This window comes from Spinacia oleracea, chromosome 5, assembly GCF_020520425.1.
Source record: "Spinacia oleracea cultivar Varoflay chromosome 5, BTI_SOV_V1, whole genome shotgun sequence".
In the NCBI taxonomy this organism is placed as follows: domain Eukaryota; kingdom Viridiplantae; phylum Streptophyta; class Magnoliopsida; order Caryophyllales; family Amaranthaceae; genus Spinacia; species Spinacia oleracea.
Genome location: NC_079491.1, coordinates 14409696 through 14413854, shown reverse-complemented (window position 1 = coordinate 14413854; position 4159 = coordinate 14409696). Strand labels below are relative to the sequence as shown.

General features: G+C 33.4%; 1 non-coding gene across 1 annotated transcript; it reads left to right on the top strand.

The window, feature by feature from the left end:
• The first annotated feature begins 1015 nt into the window (after positions 1–1015).
• Positions 1016–1087, top strand: TRNAM-CAU (transfer RNA methionine (anticodon CAU)). The gene has a single exon. It is a non-coding gene; the product is annotated as a tRNA-Met (tRNA).
• The last annotated feature ends 3072 nt before the right edge of the window (positions 1088–4159 follow it).

Here is a 4159-nt window from a genome sequence, read left to right as displayed (position 1 = left end):
ATACACGCAACTACACAAGAGGGGGCGATCAAGTACACGAAGTATATAGTTAAGTATACGAGTACAATTAAGTAATCACAAATTCACAAGGTTTATTCACATAATTCGATTGTTCATTTGATGAAGCAACAACAAAAACTAATGCCAGTGAGATTTGTACTAATTGGGAGTACTATTTTGTATTTTGTCATGTGAAAATGTGCGGGAAGTTCGGAAATGGATGGGTTGATTTGATTCCAAAATAGTTTATTGTTTTATTTGTTAACCAACGTATTTAATTTTTAAATTTTAGATTTGGGCCAAGTACAATGTTTATAAGCCCCGATATATTGAAATTAAATTGGGCCTTTCCCATGACATTTTACACAAGGTCGAACTGAAAATTGATTCGTAATCATGTCATTATAATAACAGTCCGTTAGTAGCCGATAATAAATAAGGGTAACGGGAAAGAACTAAACTGTAAATTGAGAAGAAAAGTAACGCCATAATATCAATGGTTATATAATTGATCAACAAACTTGAGTTTTTCTTCACAAATGTTCATTCTCATCCAATACCAACCCAAATAACAATGGATGTTAACAAGATTCATATACTTGGTATAGAAAAGTGCAATTATTAGGTGAATGACCAGTTCCATGGACACAAGTGTATCCGTGTACGATTTTTCTTGCATATTCACCGCCTACTAAACGAGCCGTAAGGTCACAAAGTCACGCCTAATTAGTCATTTAACGGTTATAATCAAATGGGAAAACACATCCACAAACTTATTTTGGAGGAAGTATTGAAAATTTCCTCGATTGTTTGAAGTTAAGAAATTAATTGGGGTTATATAATCTAAACTCTATAGTTGTTATTATGTGGTTTAAATATTCAGCAGTATACGTCTGTCTAAATAACTCACTGGAAGCTTTGGTTTGGGCAAAACAAAAGTTCATGGCTCTCCAGGAACTAACTACTCCTACAGAGCACAATACAGTTATAAAATTTTGCAAAGAAGAATCAATAAATCAGAGTGGCGCAGCGGAAGCGTGGTGGGCCCATAACCCACAGGTCCCAGGATCGAAACCTGGCTCTGATAGTTTGAGAGAAAAGCTTCCCCGCAACCTTTGTTTTTGAAACACCAAGCATCGCGTTAACTTCATTTATGCACCGTTCTCGCCACCGTGTACCACCTTAACTTATAATTTATGCACCGTTCTCGCCACCACGCCTCATCAACTAAACCATCACATTATAAAATACCAACTTAAAACATCGGAAATTGCTGAAGAAGTATAATTTAATTCAAACAAAGAGGGGCTAAAAAATCCCAAAACAAACATTAGCCAACTAGATATCCTCAACATCAATAAGGGAAAATGACAGAGAACTAGTTAGTAGTACTCCGTAATTGAGTAAAATCGGAATACAAAGTTACTAGGGGTGTGAGTGGATTGAGAAAAGTCCAATCCAATCCAATCCAGTCCAAACTTGTCAGACTGGATCGGACTTGAAATTTTTTGGATCGGACTCGGACTCAAATTACCAAGTCCAATTATTTTTGGACCGGATTTGGACTCAAACTTTCGTTGTCCAAAAATCCAATTAAGTCCAAATTTTTATGCTTTTATTTATAGATAAACATATGTAATTTAAAAACTATTGTGAATTATGTGATATTTGAGCTTTAATAACTATGTGAAACAAAAAAACAATCAAACATTACACTCCATATAAAACCCATATCAACTACTTTTCCTTTCGTTTTCTCCCATTGGATGTGATGGTTGATTATTGAGCTTTAATATATTTTAAATTTTTTGTTCTTTTTAAGAATTAGAACTTTTTTTTTGGCTAAGTATTTTAATGTGTAAGGCATACTATTATATACAATTATATCTATTGCTTAATGGGTATTTATTTTCCCTTTACGAAAGAGTGACTTGTAGTTATAGGTGTTAATATATTTCATACCTAATATTTAATACTCATATATTTTATATTATGTGTCAAAAAAGTTAGCCGGTAACAGTATTGTTTGCATTATGATCGAACTCCTTACCTTCAAAAGAAAAATAATTGTTTTTTACTTTTTATAAAAAAAGAAAAATAAACTTTCTTTTCTAAAAAAATTCTGGATCGGACTGGACTGGATTCGGACTCAAGAATTTTTTTATGAATTGGACTGGATCGGACTCGAAAAAAATTTAGATCGAATTCGGACTCAAATATTCAAGTCCAAAATTTTTTGGATTGGGTTTGGACTTGGCAAAGTCCAATCCATTCCATCCAATTTACACCCCTAAAAGTTACAATTAATGCTTAAACCATCAATCCAAAAAAATTACGTACACGAAAGACTGCCAAATTTACCTAACTAGTTGAATGGAAGTTTCGTTTCAATGTATAATTACTGAGGCTATGTTCGGTAGGGCGTAAAATGTTTTCATTGTAAAATGATTTTCCATGGAAAATAATTTTCAAGGGAAAACACAATTCCAAACTAGTTTTCCTTTGTTTGGTAACTTAAAGGAAAATGGGAGAAAATGGTGAAGATTGAGGGGAAGAAAGGAGAGGGAGGTAAGGAGGAAAGAAGGAAAAGTGATTTCCCTCCCTTTCAAATGGAAAAGGGTTTTCCACATTTGAGTGAGTCATGGAAAATTGTTTTACATCCCTTATCCAACCAAACAACGTAAAATAATTGAAAAGGAAAAAATCTTTTTCCATGAAAATGTTTTACGCCCTACCAAACGGAGCCTGAATATTACTTGATAAGTTGATATATAAGAAGTAATGTTTAACTACTAAACAAATTTATTGATAAAATGGAACTGTAATCAATAGAGTGAATCTAATTCGTTCAACCTCTGCAATTGTTTGTTTATTAAGGGCATATTGATATCATTTTTAGTTTTTATTTGTTGATTTTATGATCTTTAAAGTCAATCAATGTATGATTTAGGTTGAATTATAAACTCGAATTTTGTTATCCCTAACTATAATAGTTATATTAATTATGAAAACTGAAACATAACAGTCACAAATCACATCAAAAACATATTGTACATTACACGACATTGAAAATACGTAGCATTTCCAAATTAAGTTACTCCCTCCGTCCCGGAATACTCGACCCGGTTTGACCGGCACAGAGTTTAAGGGATTTGAATTGACTTATTTAATTTAATAGGTAGTAGTTGATAGTGGGGTATTATTTTAATGTAGTTAGTGGGAAATGAGAGTAGGTGTTGAATTTTTAATTATTTTTTGTATGGAGTAGGGGGTAGGTGGGTTAATAGGGATGGAGTGAGAAATAATATTATATTGTTAGAGTATTTCCATTTTTAGAAACAGGTCAAGTATTAAGGGACGGCCCGATAAGGAAAACAGGTCAAGTATTCCGGGACGGAGGGAGTACATACCAAGCTAAGAAATAATAGTGACGTCTACGACAAGCACTTGATGAAGAATGTCACATAATGGCATCATGCACCGCCGCAAATATAATCGCAAGGCATGTTTTAAACCAAGTGGACTTAATTAAGAGTCATTTTCCAAGATTAATTATATTAATGAATTATCAAGTAATAATAATAATGTGATTATGTAATCTCAGTTTAACCTTACACAAGTGTAAGGGAGTATGAGTACGAGCACCGACCTTAATCACATTTGCGTTGACTATATTTTTATGCCCTTAAGTGCACTTGAAAGAGTTAGTCAACGCTACTATGCTTTCATGCCGCCTTTTTTCTTGCCTAAATCCAAGTAAGTGGCTTCTAGGTGTAGCCGAAGTTTATAAACAATATATGCAACTTTAGTTATGACACTACACAAGAAGATCGAGCTGAAGAGGTCCTCCCATAAACATACAAAAAGAACGCAAGATTCTACACGTGAGTGTATAATACATATTCAGCGTGTTTTCATTTCCCTCAAAAAAAGAAAAGAAAAAGTAATGGATTAAATTTAACGGTTTTTTCATGAAATGTCCCTGAGTTTTGCAATAATGCATCAAATACCCTCGTGTCTTTCGAATCACATAATATACCCCTATTTTTGCCTAAGTTTGCACCAAATACCCCTAATCCAACCTTCCGTTAGTCCTCCGTTAAGTCATGTTTATAATTCACAAAATGCCCCTATTTATAAACTTATTGCACAATATACA